This window comes from Pinus tabuliformis, chromosome 3_1 (genome assembly GCF_031772625.1).
Source record: "Pinus tabuliformis cultivar Carrire ecotype Pingquan chromosome 3_1, CPIR1, whole genome shotgun sequence".
NCBI classification, from domain to species: domain Eukaryota; kingdom Viridiplantae; phylum Streptophyta; class Pinopsida; order Pinales; family Pinaceae; genus Pinus; species Pinus tabuliformis.
This window is the reverse complement of record NC_142301.1, coordinates 785,188,406-785,211,199: the sequence shown is the minus strand read 5'-3', so window position 1 is coordinate 785,211,199 and position 22,794 is coordinate 785,188,406. Positions and strand designations below refer to the sequence as shown.

At 37.2% G+C, this 22,794-nt stretch overlaps 1 pseudogene across 1 annotated transcript; it reads left to right on the top strand.

The window, feature by feature from the left end:
- The first annotated feature begins 393 nt into the window (after positions 1-393).
- On the top strand, positions 394-10,373 carry LOC149189751 (omega-6 fatty acid desaturase, chloroplastic-like; annotated as a pseudogene). The gene is made up of 11 exons (XR_016255932.1): positions 394-872; positions 1,016-1,387; positions 2,731-2,931; positions 3,039-3,182; positions 3,324-3,482; positions 4,236-4,361; positions 4,624-4,801; positions 4,976-5,094; positions 5,219-5,333; positions 5,497-7,902; positions 9,781-10,373. The product of XR_016255932.1 is annotated as an omega-6 fatty acid desaturase, chloroplastic-like (transcript).
- Positions 10,374-22,794: the final 12,421 nt, after the last annotated feature.

Sequence of the window (22,794 nt, the reverse complement as noted above, 5' to 3'; positions counted from 1 at the left end):
ACTTTAGCTCAAAATCTTTTAATATAATAACTATTCTCACATTTTATTTTAAAAATAAAAATTATTTTATATAAAAAAATTTAAATATATTTATTTAATTTTTTTCAGCTCACTAATCTAATCCAAAACCTAATGTCAAAAGAGTTAGCCTAAGTTTTCCAACAAATATCCCAAAAAAACAAAAAAATTGTTTTTCTAGATACTTGAATCACATCGTTTCATGTTAAAAAAACAAAAGTATTTGTTTTTTCCTGCATTTGTCATTTTTAAATTGATTGTGATTTTAAAAGATGGCATAAAAGTCAAAATAGAGGTGGCACAAAAGGTTAGTTGAGTTTTCCCACGGCCATTCAAGAAAAACAAAAGAATATCGTATATTTTTAGGCCGATAGGCCTTCCTTTGAAAGGGACTTTCGTCGTCCTTTTGATTCTCACGCTGACACCTGGCGGATTGTGAAATTTGTTTAGTATTTGTTCAACTTTGATTCTCATGCTGACACCTGGCGGAGTGGGCAAGCCACGACGTAGCCATCACAGAATAAGGTCGCAGAATCAGGGCAAAAGGTCGCAGAATAAGGGCAAGTGCGGTTACAGATCAGATCGAGGCACTCCGTGAAAAAGCCAAGGATGGGTTTCCGTGTCTCTTTTTGCCCGTGACTCTGTATACAAAGCCAGTCACTGACAGGTCGCGAGGTCGAATCCGGACCTCTGCAAAAGCTGAATGGGTTTTTTATTTGGAATGGAAGTGGAGATCTTCTGAGCGAACTGTGTTGTGCGATGGAAAAGGGAGGAGGAATGAGATTCTTATGCATGGGCACCTAAGTCACCAGCGGTGGCACATGTCTTCCACTCACAGCTTCCTCGTCTCAAAGGTTAGCTGAATCTCCCCTCCTCTGCCCGTTCATTTTACGTTTTTGGCAAAATTTATCTTAATTTGGCACCGGTTTTGATTAAGCGTTAGGTTTGAAACTTTTCTTTTTGTGTCTTTTTGCCTATTTTTGTTATTTGTTTGCAGGATGGTCGCAAGATTAGCAATGGGGACTGCGCGCTATTTAGGGCCGGCAATGCACCGCCATTCATTGGAATAATACGGCACCAAGTCGTAGACGAGGAGGGCGACGTAAAGCTGGGAGTGAATTGGCTTTACAGGCCTGCTGACGTGAAATTAGGCAAAGGCGCCTCAATTGACCCCCTGCCGCCCAACGAGGTATTTTATTCGTTCCACCAGGATGAGATATCGGGGGCATCGTTGCTTCATCCCTGTAAAGTCACGTTTCTCAGCAAGGGTGTTCAACTTCCCTCGGGGGTTTCGGCGTTTGTGTATAGAAGGGTCTACGATGTTACCAGTAAATGCTTGTGGTGGCTCACCGACCGAGATTACACTAATGTAAGATTACCGCACTGCTTTGCTTGCATTATTATTGAATATCATAATGGGATTTTTTTATTATGATTACTGGTTTCATTAGGTTTTTGGGCTGTAGGGTTTCTTAGAGTCTCTGTCTGAGAGTTTGTGTTCCAGTTAATAGAGAAAACATATGTGATTGAGTGCTACAGAATCTTAGTTCTCGCTGTTCATATTTTTCAATTATCCATGTATTTGTAGAACTAGCATTCTTACTTGCAATTTTGAGATGCTTTCATTCCTTAAACTACCTCGGGTTTGTAGGAGTGGTCTGTTTACCATGAATTTGAAATTTAACATGGTATCACAGCTGCAGATCTGAAATCTTTTAGGAATCAGTCCATGGAGAAGGGTGTTGCCTGTGAGTGGGAGCTGTTGGAAGATTTCAGTGGTTATGATGCCCAAGAGCTTCAATGGTTGAAGCATTCCAGTCCTTTGAGAGGTTTTAGGTTGTGATTCCCTAACTGCTCCAGTGATTGGAGTGTTGTTTGTCCCTGAGAGAAGCAATATGCCTTTGTGATAGGTTGTTGATCTGATTTATTTCTGGCTTATCTGTTGAGTTGAGGTGTGATGTTAGATTTTCTAAGCCCAGCAAATTGATTTAGAGTGCCAATAACTTTTATACGCAGAATTTAATTTTAACAGCATAACCAAATCTGAAATTTATGCGCAGGGAATATTTAATTTAGTTTTAAGCTAATTTTAATTTTCTACAGTGAATGCACATCCCAGGGAAACTCTCTAGTCACTTCTGATTTCGAGGATGGTAGCCGGGGTGAACTGGTCGGTTGCAATTTTTGTAATTTAGTTTTAATCTAATTTTAATTTTCTCCAGTGAATGCACATCCCAAGGAAACTCTCTGGTCACTTCTGATTTTGAGTATGGTAAACGGGGTGAACTGGCCAGTTGCAATTTTTGGCAACCTAACCTAGCCCGGACATTGAATGAGGCCCAATAATATACACAGAGGTAGCCATCCCAGGGACTTGACCCCATGACCTCCTGCTTGTAATGCACAACACTCAACCACTTGAGTTAACCCACTGGACTAGATTAAAAACTAAACATGCAATACCTTATGTGGGGTTTTGCCCATGCATTCAATTTCCTCTTGTTTTGTTTTGCACTAATTGCCCACTTTTTGTGATATTGATGTGTTAATAAAAGAGAGCTGATTTACAGGTATCATTTCAGGAAGGCATTTGAGTCATTCAATCAATAACGAAGTACATCTCTGTCTCCGCTGTTCCCAGTATTTGAATTTTCGCTGATGCTTGTTATTCTTTAAATGCCATAAACGTTACTTTGTTGGTAACCTGAACAGAGAACACCAACCCAACTATGTGGGTTAAGGAAGAAGGCATTGAGATTCATCTCAGCTGTGGCTGTTCCTATTCCTCCACCTCCAGTTAATGACAAAGAGGAAAGAATGCACCTTGCTGAAGATTATGGATTTACCCAAATTGGGGAGCCTGTTCCTGATAATGTGACATTGAAGCATGTCATTGATACACTACCTCAGGAGGTATCTCGTTGTCTCAGTTGTTTTGACATGTAATTACAAATCCTCTAGACGTGCAAGTTGTGGTGTATTTTAAGGTCACCTAATTCTGCTTTGTAATACCTGGACAGGCATTTGAGATTAACTATTTTAAGGCTTGGAGAACTGTAGTTACATCAGTTACTGCTTATTCACTAGGGATTTATATCATATCAAGAGCACCTTGGTACCTCCTCCCTCTTGCTTGGGCATGGACTGGAACTGCAATCACCGGGGTCAGTTTATTTTTATATATCAAACGATGCTTTCATGACAGTGAGCATGTTAATTTTTGAAAAGAGGAGTTGTACAATTTGGGAATTTTGTCATCATGCCTTTTTTGTTTGTATTCTTCTGCTAATTGTTTTTGTTTGTAGTTCTTTGTGATAGGACATGATTGTGCACACAAGTGCTTTTCAAAAAACAAGATGATAGAGGATATTGTTGGGACGCTGGCCTTCTTACCTCTAATCTATCCATAATACATATGAACCATGGCGAATCAAGCATGACAGACATCATGCCAAGACAAACATGTTCTCTCTCTCTCTGTATGTGTGAAGTTTGAACAGAGGGAAATTAGTGAAGCAAATGGTATTTGTTTAATTTGGTTAAAATGCTGACTATAATTCATAACAAATAGTTTCATTTCTTTCTCATTTGCATGTAAGGAAGAAAATTATTATTGAATCTGCTAGTATGCCTGGAGAGGATCTACTTTGGATTTTTCTAGACAATGATGAATCCTTTTAGTTGTTTGTATTTAGCCTACATTCCAGAAAAAGTTACAGTCTATATGATAACTCATCTGAGATTAAATGGACCTGATGCAATTATGTGAGAGTGGAATTCTTACTTGAGTTTATTATTTTTTCTACAATATTAGCCATTGGATAAATAGTTGCTACCAGTTCAGCCTGTAGAATGGTTTGGCATAAACAGTTATTAAATAACAAAAACCTAAGTGAAGAACATATCTGCCAAGCCTCAACTTATGGACAAATATGTATCTAGCATACTCAAACGAAAATAAATATTTGGTGTTTGTGCATTATTCCATGCATGTCGACCTGGAGGCTGGCTCTATATGTGTGTGAGAGAGATTTCCTGCAATCCACCTAGAAAAAGATGAGAAGTGAAGGTTCCTCCTTGACAGCGGATCACTAATTTTACACTTATAGTCCAGTAATGGCACCTTGACAAGAACAGTTACTAATATTTGGATATTGATATGACCTGTGACTAATTTCTTTGCACCTTGACATAAGTTGTGACTCTTTTGTGCCTAGGCTAGGTGAAGACACTGCATGGCACCCATTGCTAAGGGAAAATTATGACTATTTACCGCTGTCTTTGAGGCCATTGTTTGATGCTGGATTTGGTCCATTACGTCCATGGTTATCAGTTGGTCACTGGTATGCATCTATATTAAAGGACTATCTTAATGGTCTCGGATGTCCATATTACAGTACGATAGGGCATGATGTACCATTTAATTCAAGATGATCTTTGACAAATAAGATTAAATGAATGTAGTTGACGTTTTCTATTTGTTTTTCCTTTGTTATGCTGAGAGCTTCACCTAGGAAGCATGAAAAACGATGAATCCAATCTCGTAACAGCTTTTTTCTGTATCATACTCTATTATACCCACACACATTTTCTGCTTTATGACAGGTTGAATTGCCACTTTGATTTGAACAAATTTAGAGCATATGAAAGAAAGAAAGTTCTTATAAGTTTGACTTGGGTCTTTGCATTCATGGCTATTGGATGGCCACTGATAATATACAAGACAGGAGTTATAGGCTGGTTCAAGTTTTGGCTCATGCCATGGCTTGGATATCACTTTTGGGTAAACTTCTCTTCTCTCATATTTGTCATCAACTCTATTCAAATGGGCATGTTCGTCCTATGATTTTCTACTGGTTATGTAGTTTATTTAATTTACTGCTTCTGAAATTGTACAAGGATTCGTTAAAGCTTGTGGCATTCTTTGTGTGCCTTTTTCTGACATGAAATTGTGCAGATGAGTACTTTTACTATGGTCCATCATACAGCACCTCATATACCTTTCAAACATCCCAAACACTGGAATGATACACAAGCTCAATTAGGTGGAACAGTTCATTGCAGTTATCCACATTGGTGATGCTCAATTTTACTAATTCATCCTTTTTCTATTTTCATTCAATTTGTTTTTCTTCATCTTATTATTTTGTGTGTCAGGATAATGAGGCCTTTGCAGATCACTGATATATTTATTTTGCAGGATTGAATTGTTGTGCCATGACATTAATGTTCATATTCCCCATCATATTTCTCAAAGAATTCCAAGCTATAATCTACAGTTAGCTCAGGATTCCCTCCGCCAAAACTGGGGCAAGGTATACATTTTTTCAAATTAAAATTAAAAATGTACACTATATCTCATCCGGCATTCTTTTTGACTTGTATGGCTTTTAGAAAGGTAATGTGTGGCAGACAGATCCTTAGATTCATTTTATTTTCTTCATTAATGGGTTTTCTTTGGGTGGTATGTATGACCAGTATCTTAATGAGGCCCACTGGAATTGGCGATTAATGAAGACAATAATGACAAAGTGTCATATATATGACGAGGACAAGAATTATGTGGCTATGGATGAAGGTGCACAAGAGGAGTCAAAAGTCCTCAGACTTTTAAGGAGATTGATACCAAACTCATCATAAGATGTAATGATAGTTCTATTACACCAATGACCTTGCCGACAACCTACGAATTGATATTTGCTCTTGTTGAACAGGATCATCATACACTAAAGCATAAGGAAGTTAGGAGGAATTTCCATGCTATAGGTAGATGAAGGTTTTTTCCATAGAATTCATGTGCCCAAGGGAGCACCCCACTTGAGCCCCCAACTTTCGTTGATTTAACAGATTCTTCAAAATGTTTGCGATATTTATGAGTGATGATTATGAAATATATTAATTGTTTTCCTGTGATTAAGAGTATGATCTGTTTTCTATACCTAAAGAACAATGGTATCTTCATATACTGTGTTTCGGGATAAGTGCAAAGCAATGAATGATCCACATGGATATTAAATTGCATTGAAATGAAATTAAGAGAAGATGCATATTAGCTTCAAGGGATAGCTCAGTTGGTCAAGTTTTTGTTGCTAAGTATCTTGCCAATTGGCAGGGTGGAGTCAAATCTCCTCGACGTCCTTGGGGTTAGCCCTGGCATATTAGGCTAGCGGGTAGATCCCTTCAGGTGGATCTGCCTGGATTATTGCTCAGGGATATTGTGATGTAGCGACCACTTAGTGTCTGTGAACCACAGTGAAAAAGACAAGATGCACGTTGAGGATTTCCTCAAATTAGGTTCAAGATGACTTCCTTTCTTCTTTTTTGCACTTCGGAAATAGATGAATTTTATTTCACTCTTCAAGATTATGGTCATATACCAACATCCTAAAATCTTGCTCATGTTCCGCTTGTGGTCGTATATCAATAACAAAACATCAAGAAGAAGGAAGATCTCACCTCAACCTTTTCCCTTTTTCTGGAGCATAACTACCCTTAAATATAGTCCCTTACAACAGATTTTACAGACACAGTTCCAGCGATCAAATTCAGCCCTATGAGATGAGAAACGGTGAACGACATAGAAACGGTGAACCTTACATTGAATAAGCCCCTTAACTTCTTCCTCCTGACAGATTTTTGACTAGGCTTGAAGGGGATGTCCTTCCAAATCCAACCATCCTCATCAAATGAGAGGGCTTCTCTTTATATAGAATTTTAGCTCAACCTCTCTTACAATAAAATAAGAATAAGTGAATCCTAGATCCACATTCTCTCCTAGAACAATGTTAAATTATACATCATAAATGCTCTTCAAGGCAGGTCACTCTTTAAAAACAATGCATTATGCATGAACACGGGTTTGAATGAGTCCTTATGCCACTTGTTAGTCTCCTAGGCAAAGCACTTCCTAGCCTGCGTGAAAAGTTTAAATATTTAGTCACAGATAAAGAGCATTTAACTCCAACCTGTGGTTATCAGCACATAGTGATTACAAAGCAGTTTGCTTCTATAAGATGATTGAAAAAATTGGACCAAACCAAAATAATATAAAAAACGGGAAAGGTCAAATATATAAAAGGGAAACTAATCAAGCACATGAGATAAGGAAAATGTTGCGAAAAAAAGGAAGAAGTTAGAAGTATACATTTTGTGTGGATGACTATAAGAATACCTCTTTCAATATGTCGATGTTAATATTAGAAATGTGAAAACCATCTTTTGCACATGGTTTGACACATTCCATTCCTAATTTTCCTTCCCGACGGGTTACCTTCATGTAGTTAGAAGTATACATTTTGTGTGGATGACTATAAGAATACCTCTTTCAATATGTCAATGTTAATATCAGAAATGTGAAAACCATCTTTTGCACATGGTTTGACACATTCCATTCCTAATTTTCCTTCCCGACGGGTTACCTTCATGTAGGGAACTGTTGTGGATGCATAAGGATCAAATTTAACACCACGAGTTTGGACATGTTCCTTGTTCATTGTGAGAACCATTTGATAACCAGTGGGATCATCACCTACTTTACCCATAAATGCTACTCTACCTCCCAACCTTACAAGTGCAATAGTAACATTGGATGGTGGTCCTCCCGGTGCCCTGAAAAATTCTGGAGGACTCATCAGCCCAACCATACAAGGCCTTCAGTTTCTCTACTGCAACCTACGACTCTGGTTGTTGACTTTTCTTTCTTTATACACCAAGCCATAGATTTGTATTGAATATAAATGTCTGTCTAAATGGATGCTTTCATGGGTTGCATATAGGTACAACATGGCAGAGGATTGCGCAGATGATGACGATGATAAATCATCAATCAATGAGCTACAAAAAGCGACTGAGGAGGAGCTCAATCTGCACAATTCCTTGGCTGAGGTACAATTACATACTATGTTTTGTTGAGTTGTGCTTTTCTCTAAGATCAGATCATTATGTGTAGTTTCTGTTACATAAGCTTCCATATATCTAGTGCGATGCCTTGTATCTGAAGTTAAATGTGACTTTATGAGTTAATTGGTATTTGGATTCTGTGCTAGCTCAATGTGGTTTCCAGCAGGAAAAACGTTTTTAAACTAATTCCCCTCTCTTTAGGGTCGGTAGTCATCAAGAAAAAATAATCTGAATTGTATTCCATGCTTAAGACTACTTTAAAAACAGAGATTTCTGTTTTATTTCCGTGTCAACCCTTTCTTTAATATATATCTATATGTGCCCTCTTCCAGGAAGCAATGTTTTAACTTCTGCCCAATTATTAGTAATGAAATTGTGAGTATAAAAAAATTATGTTCTGGACTTGCATGTTTTGTAATGTTATGTTGTTTAATTTGAAAGATGGAATTTTCTCTGAAGCTTAGAGTCTTCATGCTTTGGCTTGATAAACGTGACAAAAATTGTTTGCAAAATCTTTTTATATTATTGTCTGTGATTATTGTCTGAAACTTACACTCTTCATGTTTTGGCACGATGAAAGTGATAAGAAGTTTTTCTAGATTGCAGCATGCAAAAGCACATCTGAATGAGAGGGTTCTGCTAGAAGGAAAAAACAAAATTTCATTGAGAGTTTAAGAAAAACTTGATTCCCTTGAGTGTAGTTGGCAATCTTTATTGGATGTTGAGAGTTTTCCCACAGAAACTGGGATCACAGGGAAATTGGGAAAGAGACCACAGCTTCTTCAGCAATCTCCCATTCACCAACCCTCTGATAAATCCAGTGCTCTCATATATATGTGTGTGTGTTGTGCCATACATGAACTCTTAAGAAATTTCAAAAGCCTTCACCTAATGCAATCCTCCAGGTTTTTCAAGACACCAGAGAAAACTACTTACGATCAGTTTCTTAAACATGGAAATTTTACAACACACTGCTTCCAAAACAACCATCCAAAAGGTCATTACTATAATAGCTTGATTAGAAATAGATTGAATGAGAAGGTCTAGATGGTGTATTCAATCATCTCCATCCATCTGTTCTGCATCCTCAGTGCTTACTTGGACAATATAACAGCCTTCATATTTATCCCTTGCAGACGTGCTGAAAGGATAATGACATGGAAATTTTCCTTGCTTCTCTCATTCCGTCCAATGATGGGCCAGCTGCAAATTTTCCTGATTGAAATCTCCATTTGACCTCTTTGCAATGTGTTTGGAATCTCTTATCACCTGTAGACAATTTAAACCTTTCTCTATTGCTATTTTCAGAATCTACCAAACAGCATAAAGTTCTGCTCTGTTGTTTGATCCATCTCCTACAGCTCTTCTTTGAAACTGATCTCGTAATTGTCTCTTAAAGTAATGCCTCATGATCCACAATAGCTGGGATTACCTTGACAAGCCTCGTTGAAATAACTCCACACTATTGTTATATATATATATATATATATATATATATCTGGGGATCTTAGTATTATTGGTTTCTTTTCCTTTAAAGGTGGCTGTGTCCCTTAATATGCATATCTATTCTTGTGTCAAACTTGATTAGTAATAACATCTTTGTTTTGAATTCTTTTCATTTCTTGCTAGCCAAATAGCTTAAGTCAATGTACAAGGACAGTCTGATGCCCACACGCAGTTAATACAGAATGTATTTTAAAAACTAGAATTTAGCTTTGTAGTGCTTGAATCATCATTTCATGTTGGTTTTCATTTGTTAGTAGCCAGATCATTTCTCTTACAATATGATTGTAATATCTTTTGTTTCTCTTACAATATGATTGTAATATCTTTTGTTTCTCTTCTGTGGGAAATTTTGTACAGGAGTTCAAACAATGTATATAAATAGAAAGATGCAGAAAATGACAGTCAAATTTCGTACTCAAAATTATGACAAGAAAGCCCCTGCAGGGTTTGTGAGGAAAGAGAGCTTCAACACCAGTTCTGTCTCCAACCGCCAAGATGATCAGTATGCTACTAACATGTTTAGTGAAGAATTTCTGCTATTCTCTTGTAATCTATAGGCCCCCAAAGCTCCTCATAGATGAGAATATTTGCAGGATGTTAATATTGTTGTAAGTTTGTAGTAGTTGTGGAATGGCTTACTTTTGTGCTGCTTCTCATCTTCAACAACAAGAGTTTCTGTGGTGAATAAGCAGAATCCATGTCCTGCCTTGTGAAGCAGCTCTCCATTGTGATAGTGTTCTTTGTAATGTCTCTAATAAATCCTTTAGACTTCTATTTCATTTTGTAATATGATGAGATTCACTCTACAAGATTCGGGGATTCACTCTACAGAGTCCATGTCATACCTTCTGAATCAGCTCTCCACTTGTGCTAATTTTCTCTGTAATGACCCTAATAAATCCTATATAATGAGATTTCATTTTATAATATGATGGGATTTCACTCTACAAGATTGCTTTCAGTTTTACTTGTATTGTTGTATATGAAATTTCTCAGTTTTACTTGTAATAGGATGGGATTTCATTCTGTAATATCATTAGATTTTCCTCTACAATATTTGCTACTAAATTTTACCATTCCAAATTAATAATCCTATCGGCCTCTCTTTGTACCTTTTGGGACAATTGCTAGTATAATCTCCGTCGATATAAAGTTTAGCATCGTCTTAGGTAAAAATAAATTTATTTTGTTCGGTTGTTTTTATTTTAAAATTTATGGCGATTTCTAGAAACCCATAAAATTTAAAAGGTTATTGAGTGGGATATTGTTATTATAGAAAAAATCAAATTATTTAAATTTATGATTTTTATTTATTTTTATTAAATTTTAGACAAAATTGATTTAAAAATATTAAGGGAAAAAATATTTTATTTATTAATTAGTTTAATCATATTAATAAATATGGTTGATATAGGATAGGCATCATTTTCCATCTTTTATAAACTATATTTACTAATGTAATTGTGTTAGTGTTCATGGACAGAAACGTTGCTTCGATGGCTTCTATCTTGGCGAGTTCAGCGCTGGTTCGAAGCGTAGTAGCGCCATCATGGAAAAAAAAAGAGATGGGCTGAGAGGAAATGGCAGCGATAGAGGCTGCAGAGATTACCCTAATAGGCGTCGCAGAGGATAGAAGGGGCATAGCATCATCAGATGCATCGAGCGAAGGCAAACGGAGGCGCAACTCTGAGTGGGTTTTGGATCCGTGGGCCACTGCAATGCAGGATGAAGCGATCGAAAATCAAAAGAGTAGTAGATCTGAGCTGGATCTGGAATGGCTAAAGAAAACAAAGATGGATCTATGGTGCATCTTGACGGAATGGAGTTTCTTTCTACCAAATCTGAGGTATCCAATCATTGGATTGCCAGAACGAGGGTTCCGAACAATGGCGATCATGGCAATTGGATCCAGCCCTGTAACAACCCACATTGGTTGCAGGCAATCTTTCTTTCGTCCGCAACGCTTTAACACTGGCTCGACCTGAGCAAACTAGAGGGTGACGCCTGGACCATGCTTTCGCTAGCGCAGATCTTGAACGATCTCTGCAAGGACCGTCCCTCTCACCACGAAAGGGCACTTCAATCACAAATATGCCAAGGATCCAATAGATCTGGCACACAACAGTCCGAACAGCCTGTACCAAAACCAAATCGGGAGGCACATTCACCAACAGCCTCCTTTTGGCCATGGATCGTAGCACGCAGCACAGATTTGGGGGCATGCAACTGCCAAGATACCCCTCTGGCCTGAGCTACAAGTCAAATGTGCAGAAGAAGAACAGAATGGCAAACAGAATGGAGGTAAAAACCTCAGATCTACCACTGACCAAATGGATTTGATGCTCAATAAACAAATCAGTCCACACCAAACCCAGATCTGGATGCCTGATAACAAAAAGTCTCCTCTCAGCCCTGGATCACAGCCTCAAATCATAGATTAGAGTTGGCAACAGAGAGACGCGATGATTGTGCCGGATTAGGAAAACATCCCAACATTGGAGCCTGAAGCTTTTGCTTCTGATATGCTCGAAGGAAGAAAAAGTACTCTCTTTATCAAATCCATGGGAGGGAACACAAAATGCATCAAGATAGGGAAATGGGCGGCGACAAAAACACTCAAACAGAGGATAAAAGAAAGGACTGGAATCCCACCCTGCAAACAACTACTACTCTACACAGGGAAAGTACTACAGGAGGAGTGCAAGCTAAAAGAATATGATATAGGCAATGACTCAACCATCTATCTTAGCACAAGACTTCGTGGAGGTTGTTCTGGCACAAGCTCAGAAGGACCTGCTTCCTTCAAAGATGCAGTAAAAGGGAAGATGAAATCTCAAGCAAAAACAGAACAACAAACTAGAACCCCTGGGGCCTACATTGTCGTGCAGACAACACAGAACCCTACATTAACAATCACCATACCTGAGGTAAATGAAATACATGCTAATTATTTAACTAAAGCAGTGATATGCAGGTTTAATGGTTTTTGGCCCAAACCGGAAGCCCTTCGTCAATGGATTTACTCCATATGGACAGAAAACTACGATCTCCATCTCTATTCAAAAGGATTTTTTATTGTCAAATTCGACACAGTAAAGGACAAGGAATATGCATTGAACGAGGGACCATGGTTCTGGGGTAATGTTGGCCTTTTTATGACATCTTGGTTCCCGAATTTTGACCCAAACACCATGGTGGTTTCCAAAATGCCAGTATGGGTAAAATTATATAACTTACCTCTGCACTTTTGGCACTTCAAAGTACTAGAAGGCATCGACAACTCCTTGAGGAAATTCCTAAAAGAAGACAATGAGTGCCTATCCAAGGGTATCTATACTTTTGCCAAGATCTGTGTGGAGGTTGATCTCAGTCAAGGTTTACCAGATCACATTCTCTTACTCCACAATGAAAAGTAGTGGGCACAGCCACTTGATTACGAAAACACTGCCTTCTGATGTCGCATATGTTGTCAAACTGGTCATCTTCAGAGTGCGTGCCCACAAAACAAAAAAGATAGGAAAAGAAGACAGCTGAAAGGATGGCAGTTTTAAGCCAAATGGGCAGATGACATAGAAGAAGGAAAGAACACAGAAACCACTAATATATTTCAAGAAGCAGAATATGGAAGAAATAATCCATAACTCAGCAAAGAAAGCTTTCCACACAATTTACCGAATGATGAAAATAAGATTGAATATGCAATAGATCCAAAGACAACCAACCCATAGCAGCAATGTGAGAAACACACCCGAGGGAAAGAAATTGGAGGCAGCAAGCAAGCATACTCTACAGCAAGTTTAGATTCTAAAAAATAAATCTTGGCTGCCACAAACAAAGCACAAATGACTATTGTAACAGCCACGCCCAACAATGAAGGTTAGCGGAAAGTGGAAAAAAGAAAGGTAGGAAAGCATAGATAGACAGTCAATTATTTTTAGATCTTGTTAACAGCAGGACAAGTTTTGATACAACATATGCTATTATAAGTTTTGATACAACATATGCTATTACAGCTTCTACAACATGTAATTTTACTCAATATGAATAAAATTACGATTTTTCCAGTGGAAAAAAATTGCGTTAGTATTTGTATTATAAAATCTAAATGGCATAAAACTTAATCTTATTGAAATTATAAAATAATAAAACTAAAATAAATGAATGTAAACCTAAATAATAAAATCTAAAACTCAATTATTAAAAATAATAAACCTAAATAAAAAATAAAAATAAAACCTAAAATAATTAAAAAACTAAAACTTAAAATAAACCAAATAAAGTAAAAACCCCAGAAAAGAAAATAAAAAACTAAAATAAACCAATAAAATAAAAAGCTCATGAAGGAGACTAAAAACCTAAAGTAATAATAAGAGATTGTTAAACCAGAAGTTTTTTATTATATTTTTTCAAAAATAAACGCACATTATTAATGTTTTAACCAAGCCCATTAGAAATGATTTTTCTATATGTTTTAATCAGGACAATTAGAAATGATTTTTCTATATCAATTGAAACTATCCCAGATAAAGTATAAGACAAATTTGTAAGGCCATGGAAAATGGTAACTTGGCCCAACAAATGATGAAGAAAGCAAAAAATATTCTCAACCTATTAAATCCTAGCCATTCATGATTTTACATAATTTAAGAAAAAAAATTCTTCAAAAATATATTTCAATATAAACCTGGCCCACTTAAATTACACTATTTAATAATCTATTATATAAAATAATCTAATTAATAAATTTAATTACGAATATTAAAATTAACATTAAATATATTTATATGTTCCAAAAAAAAATATTTTAAATGACAAAAAAATTATAACTTCATTTAAAAAAAATTAACTATTAAACTAAGCTAATGAGCACTACATTTTACTTGCAGTTAAGAGCACTACATTTTACTTGCAGTTAAGAGAAAGTAGGGTCAGAACATCAAACGGTCTTCCACAATGATGAGTGTAATACTTTCTTTTCCTTCCCTTCGTTACTTAGAATTCATTTGCTTACCACTGGGGTATAATGATGTCAAATTCTCGTAAGCAACCAATTACAGATTGATTATCGCGGTCTAACATTGACCCAAAGCTAAAGTTTCGTTGGTGGGAAAGCTGAACTCATTAACATCATTCACATATAAGAGTTAACATCATTCTTATAAATAATATTTTAAATCATTCACAGTTGACATAATTGTTTATTCTAATCTTAATTTCTTTGAGAGGTAATAACCTTTTGAACTACAGGATATTTAATATTTTTTGCATATTAACTTGAACATGATCAAATTTAAAACTATTTTAAATTAAACATTAAATACTTGTGCCTTTTCTCCTCGTTGTGGCTTCGGTGGTGTTCTTTATTTCAGTTACTCTCACTTCATACATTGATGGCCGATATGCCCATTCAGGGGACAAATAACAAAGCTGAATTTGTGGTGCTTTGATTTCTGTTAGAGCTGGCAAGCAAAAATGGCCTCTCTAGATTCCAAGTGATAGGTGATTGAAAGCTCGTTATAGATTGGACTAATCTCAGGACCGTTTCTACATCCGGTCTGTCACTGATTCATTTGAGTTAATTTCTTTCTGCCACATCTTGCATGAACTAACTGTGAAAGCAGATGGTCTAAGGATGCACTCACTCTCACAGCCCGATGTTTCAGTATTTTGAAATTTCTAATGGAGTTGAGATTGAGTCTATGGAGACAAATCTGTCCTTTTAACTAGACCTCTGTTTTTTCCTTTTTGATATTCAGTTTTTGTAAAAGGCAGAACTCAAGCTGTCACTTTTTTTTGTTTGTAGAAGGCAGAACTCAACCTGTCCATGAATAGGGGATCCCATCCCTGGAGTTTTTTTTGTTGCATAGAAATTCAACCTCACAGGGGGGATTTGGTTTCAGAAGCTGATATATGTTACCTGACAGATAGATCATGTATATAGTTTTCCTTACAAATATATAAGATATTTTTCTTAAAAAAAATATTATTTATCTATTTATCAAATTTCAATATAATTATTTTTAGTTATTAATTTTTTATTTTTTAATAATGGTAGATATAATTATTTTTAGTTATTAATTTTGTACTTTTTAAATAATGGTAAAAACAAAGTTGAATATAATTAGATCTTAAGAATATTTTAAAATTTCATTCAGCAAAATTAATTGTTTAAAGTTTCTATGTTCATCCAATACAAGAATTTGAAGGACCCGCGATTTTCTAGAGAAATTTGGTTGGAATTTGGCTAATTTTTTTTTAACTGATTATATAAGTGTTTGAATCATGTTTTTGATGGTGGATAGAGATTCAACACCATCAAAACCTTTGGGGCACTCAAAATCCTGAATTCTGACAGCTACAACTTTAATTTCCCAAAATTTTGCTGGATTTTATCAAAATCTTACAAGAATTTCCACTATTTTCCGAACAAAAATGTGCCCTGGTTGGACTAAGGGTTGAAGGGTTTATAGAATGATGATCACCAAACACGAACAAAGTAGCAAATACAATCATTTTTGGGTTTTTAATAGTGGACTTCGAGAAACAGTGAGCCAAACTAATTATGTAAGTGTTTGAATCATATTTTTGATGGTGGAAATAGATTCAACACCATCAAAACTTTTAAGACACTCAAAATCCACAAATGTACAACAGCATGACAGCTACAACTTTGATATCTCAAAATTCTGACTAGATTTGATCAAAATCTTAAAAATTTCCACTATTTTCCCTCCAAACATAAATATGGCCTTGTTGGACTAAGGATTCCAGGGCTAGGGAGTACGGCACCCAAGCAAATATTAGGTAGGATGGGCGGGCCGCAAATCAACGAAAAGAAACACTTTTTACTAAATGCCATTTCCTCCTTCACATTCATAACGCTGTGTTCCCAAGTTCAGTGTTTATAGAATATGTAATCGAAATCAAGATGATCATCAAACGCTAAAACAATGTATAATTACGCAGCAAATACAATCATTTTTAAGCTTTCAATAGTGGACTTCGATAAACAGTGAGCCAAAGTAATAATTGCGCACCTTTTTGCTGTTGGTTATGCCTACTGGTTCATGACCCGCTTGGGAAATGCTTGCAGAAATGCTATGAGCAGCCACGGCTTTGATAATCTGCTTGTTTCCGTCCAGGATCTTAGGTGCAGGTATTGCAGTGAGGACAAATGACAGAATTCCTCAGGTAAAGTTTTGAGATGAATCAAATCTGACATACAAGTCACCACAATCTTTTCGATGTGCTTCATCCGTCCAATGGACTTTGGGAACATTGAAAGAGGAGCATAAACATGTAGCTCCTGCAACTCCAGAGGTGCCTGCCATGCAATATTCATCTTTCAACAGTAAGAAAAATACAGAGATGATAGCCTTTATCTACAAAACCCTTCAAATGCATTCAAGAGCGTGTGCTAGTATAGCAATTGCAGCAACAATCTACCATAAATTAGAGCAGCAAAGTAAAAATAAATAAATACAAAATTGTCTTTAGCCCTAACCTGAGATTCTACTTGCCACAGTTTTTTCAATTTGGTTCATACCACTTCTAAAACCCTTATATTCTTCATCGGAATCCAGAGAGGCAGGCAAGAGAAGGGACAGTTGTTCCAGGGTAGCCATATCAGATTTGGTGACTCAACCCTCCTTAGTATGCTTTCTAAATAACGATCTTCGGTTGCAACAAGTTGTAACTTCCTGAAACGATATGGTTTAGGGTCAATCAACTTCCTCAGATAGTTTCCCAAAACCTCATCACACCAATTTTTGAACCATGTGACTTCTTTGTCTGATTCTGGTTCCCGAACGTGATAGAAATAACTGAGAACACGAACCATCCTAATTCCCCGCACCTCAGTTATTACCTATAGATTCTTTACGAACAAGATGTCAAATAGCAAATAAAGAAAACAGATCACGAGTTTTTCTCTTTCAAGTAGCAAAAAACTAAAACAAAGCAACAGGTTAATGTTAGAATGATTCAAGTACTTACAGGCGAATGCTGCCACAAATCATCAATGTCGTCAGTCGTGAGCAGAGCTCCTCCGAGCATGCAGAAGGCAAATGAGGCCAGAATGCAGTTAGGGGTAAGGTGGTTATGGCCATAACTAACCCAAGCTGATGAGAAACCCGGAATAATGATGCATGTGGGAAACAAATGTCAAGCGGAAAGAGGAAAATTTGTGCCAGATGTCAAACAACAGAATATCCAGATGTCAATCAGAGAATGAAAGTGTAGACGACTATGTTCATTCATAGGAAGGCTTCCATGTGATGGAACCCTGAAGTATGCACGAGTTCAAGGTCGAGGAGTAGAGTGCTGTCAGATGAAGGATGAGAAAAGATCCAGAAATGATAATAGAAGTAAAGGAGAGGAGGTTGTGTTAATCTAGTATATTACTTAATTGGGTGAACTTCCAACGATTTGTTTGAATGTGTGGGGCTAATGCAAAGCAAGTGCTATTCAATTTTGAAATTACCCTTTAAAACAGTGTTGATAAAATTGCCAATTTTTCTCTTGGTGATTTTTCCTTTTTCCTAGATTTTTGACAATTTTTGGTGATTTTCTAGACAATTTTTGATGTTTTTTCTAGATTTTGAAAAATATAAAATATTCTTAACCATTTTTGCTGATTCTTGAAAATCTAAAATATTCTTCCGACCAAAACGAAGAGAGGATTTGGATCCCTAATAAAGACAAGGTGAGAACTTGGGTCCCTATGAAACTCTCCAATCACAAGACAAGTTGAGAATTTGGTTGTCTCGTAAAGCCAAAAAGGTGAGAATTTGGGTCTCATAAAGACAAGGTGAACACAAGACAAGGTGAGAATTTAGGCCCTTAGGTCCTTCATAAAAAGAAGGTATTAAATCCTTCAGACCAAAACGAGGTGAGAATCCTCCCAGAACAAAACGAAGTGAGGATTTGGACCCCTCATAAAGACAAGGTGAGAACTTGGGGTCCCTCAAAACAAGACACCGTGGGTCCCTACTAAAGACAAGTGAGATCTCGGGTACCTATGGAACTCTCCCAAGTGAAGTTGAGCCCCTCTAGAACACTCCCAAGACAAGGTGAGAACTTGGGTCCCTGAGATCTCGGGTCCCTATGGAACTCTCCCAGGTGAAGTTGAGTCCCTCTAGAAGAACTCGGGTCCCTGATAAGAACAAGCATAGAGTTAGGTTTGAGTTGAGCTCTTAACTTGGAACTCTCCCAGGTGGAGCTGAGTCCCTCTAGAACGATCCCTGATAAGCACAAGCATAGAGTTCTGTTTGAGCTGAGTTCTTAACTTGTTTCGAGTTAATTACATAAACGATTGGGAAGAAAAAAAAGTACTTTAAAACCGTAAAAATATTGCCTTGATTGTTTAGAGTCTTAGACATTCCTAACTCTAAAAAGGCATACAACATGAACAACATAGCCATAGGGGTTAGGGTTATGTTTGAAAAATATTGTCTTGATTGTTTAGACATTCCTAGCTAACAAGGCATACGAGATGAACATTTTTGGTGTTGTGGAAATCAACATGAACAACATAGGCGTAGGGTTAGGGTTATGTTTGAAAAATACTGTCTTGATTGTTTGGACATTCCTGTCCCTAAAAGGGCATACGAGGAGATGAACATTTTTGGTGTTGTTGTTTTTTCAATATATAATAGCATTAACTTGTGTTATTTTATAGCATCGGACTAAAACTCAGATGTAAGTAAAAGAATGAACCCAATCCTCCGCGCAGGAAGACAACACGTATATAGTGTGGATGAATCACAGCTCTTCTGAATTTTATGTCTGTAAAGACACATAATAAGATCATATAATCTTTATATAGCATATAGAGGCCAACTGAAGAATATCCCATCACATATGTGTTGCTTTCTATTGTTCAAGTAAATATCAATGCCCAAATTGTGAACAGTTGCCGAACATCAATCTGACCCTAGATGTCAAATGTATTGCAGAGTTTTTCTGAGCAAATGCAAAGGCTAGTAAAAAGACAACTACTATTTTCAAAGAATGGTACGTGCAGATTTATAAGAGGAGGAAAAATAAGAATGGTACATACAAATTTATAAGAGGAAAAATAGAAAAGTTGCCAAGCATATAACCTCTTCCCTAATAGTTAACAAACACCATGAAGCAAAACATGTATGACAGGATTCATCTTTTCAGGCATTGAAATACCAGAGGCCAAGAAAAAAGAGAGCATGAGATAGTATAGAAATTAGATAAATTAAGCATAGCCAAAAAAATTCTACATGTACAGAGACAAGTGCAGAATGCAACTGAAACAAGTCAAAAATGTAATTAAGATTGTTAAAAATCACCAACCCAATGGAAACAGACCTAAACGCTGTAGCCAAAACTTTGAATGCCGGCTGACCGATTATACAAGGAAGAATCTTGAAAGACAAGAATTGCCTGCTTACTGAAAGATGGTGAAATGCACTGAGATGCATGGATCTATTCTGGAATTTAATTTTGTTTCGGGCATTGCAAGGAAGCCCTAAGATACATGACTGAGTTTCATAAACAAACAATAGTGTTCTGGAAATACAATATGAGGTACTGGACTTCAAATTACATATTATAGATCTGATCAAACAGAAACATGTACCTACAACAAGAAACAAAATAGGCTCTAACTTCAACATCATGTAGACCTATTAGGAAATAATCTAGTTTGGAATAGAATATAAAGGTTTACAAAGAATGGCTATAAGAATTTCCGGATATTCACAACAGTGATGCATCCTAGAGGTTCCTTGCAAAGAGAGAATCGTAAAAGGAAACATGGATCTTATTCATGCATAAGAAAGATCAGACTTTTGTTAAGTTTTGTGAATTTAAAGCACATGTTGAGAAAGATACTGGTAGGAAAGTTAAAGTTCTCAGGAGTGATAACACTGGAGAGTATGTGTCGCATGAGTTCAAAAACTTTTGTGCATCAGAAGGCATTCGACGGGAGTTGATAGCACCTCATAACCCACAACAGAATGGGGTGGCTGAAAGGAAGAACAAGAGTATCGTGGGAGTGGCACGAGCGATGTTACATGATCAGGGCTTACCATTACACTTGTGGGTTGAATCACGCAACACACTTGTTTATTTTCAGAACAAAATCCCTCATCGAATTCTTGGGATGAGTACATCGGAAGAGGCATTTTCAGGGAAGAAACAAGATGTGACACACTCCAGAAATTTTGGTTCATCAACGTTCTTCCACGTAACCAAAGATGCATAGAAAAAGCTTGAGCCAACAATAGAGTTGGCCATATTTGTGTGGTACACTGATACACCTCACAACTATCAGGTGTACCTGCCAACCAATAGGATGAAAATGGTTCACATAGATGTAAAATTCGATGAAGAGAAGGCCATGAGATGCTCCCTTGAGAGGGAGATTTAGCTACATGCGGTTAAGGAGCTTTTAGCTCCTAAGGAGGAATCTCAGGATGATGTGGAGCAACTACATGCAGAGAAGCAGGTAGTGGAGACACCCGCTCATACAGATTCTTCCAGAGATGGGAGAAAGTGCACCAAAGAGGCTGACAAGTTATTGAATGATGCTAGATAGAATGTGGGAGCAACCACATCAAAACACAGACAGAGGAGGTCATCGGAGAGGTACACTGGCTACATGGCTCTGATGAGCGGATGTGTAGAGACGAAGCCATCCGCTTTTGAGGAAGCAGTGTAGAAATGAGTTTGGGTTGATGCCATGGTTGAGGAGTATGAATCCATTTTCAGGAACAATGTTTGGGACGTGGTCCCAAGACTGACAGACAAGTCAGTGGTGAGTTCTAGATGGATTTACAAGGTAAAACAAGCAGTGGATGGTAGTGTGGAGAAACACAAGGCCAGATTTGTGGCCAGAGGGTTTTCTCAGGTGGAGGGGATTGATTATGATGGGACTTTTTCTCCTGTAGCAAGGTACTCATCAATCATATCCATTCTAGCACTGTTAGCACAGATGGGATGGAAGATAAATCAGATGGATGTAAATACAACATTCCTCAATGACATGATTGAGGAAGAGGTGTATATTGAGCAGCCTGAAGGATTTGAGACCTTCAACAGAGAGTTGCATGTGTTCAGACTCAAGCGAGCGATGTATGGACTAAAACAAGCATCCCCATGCTTGGTACATCAGGATCGATAACTATTTCACCGGGTTGGACTTCACCAAAAGTGAAGCAGATGCGAACCTTTACCATATCATGGTTGAAGGTGAATTGTTGATTACTATTTTATATGTCGACAATTTGATTATTATAGGTGATGATAAGTTGATCAAGTCTTGCAAAGAGTATCTTGCAAAAGAGTTTGTAATGAAGGACTTGGGGCTCATGCCCTACTTTCTGGGGATGGAAGGATGATAAGGTGATGAAGAACTGTTTGTCTCTCAGGGAAAGTATGCCAACGAGATACTCTAGAAGTTCCACACGGAGAGCAGTAAACCCATGGAGACTCCTTTAATTGGTAACTGGAGGAAGGAGGATGTTACTTCCGGTGAAGTAGTGGAGGCTACTAGTTACATGCAACTTGTGGGTTCACTCATGTATTTGGTGAACACATGACCAGACATGTGTCATGTAGTTAACCAACTTAGTCAACCCATGGTTAAGCCTCCCAAGCTATATTGTAAGGAAACCAAACATGTGTTGAGATACCTCAGAGGCACTACTCAGTATGGTATTTGGTACAAATGGACTGAGGGAGTAAAGCTTCATGGCTTCACCGATGTAGATTGGGCAGGGAGTCCATCCGACAGAAGAGCACATTAGGTGGGATCTTTAGTATTGGGTCAACAACTATTTCTTGGTACATCAGGAAACAAAGATTAGTTGCACTCAGTTCATCATAAGCAGAGTACATGGTTGCTAGTCAAGCAACTTGTAAGGATATCTAGATGAGGAAGATTCTTGTTGGTTTGTTTGGTCAGCAACTGTGATTTACTGTGACAATTAGAGTCGTACCAAACTCTCTGAGAATCCAGTTTTTCATGATCAATCCAAGCATATTGATATTTGGTATCAGAATCATCAAGATTGTGTGCACAGGAGAATTATGTTGTTGGAGTACATTCCCGCAGAGGAGCACGATGCATATATTTTGACAAAGGCTTTGTCAAGATGCAAATTCAAGTTTCATAGAGGCAGGACCTGGTAGCAGATACTATGTTTCTTATTGAGAGGGAGTGTTAAAAATAGCAACAAGAAATCCTAATTTAATTTTTCCTTAAATTAAATTAGGAATTAAATCGAAATTCTATTCTCATAACAACTTGTAATAGTTAACCAAGTTAATTTGACTTAATTGGCTTAGGAAATTTGAGTTGAAAGTCTATCCAGAGTCGTGTAGAGTGATCCCTAA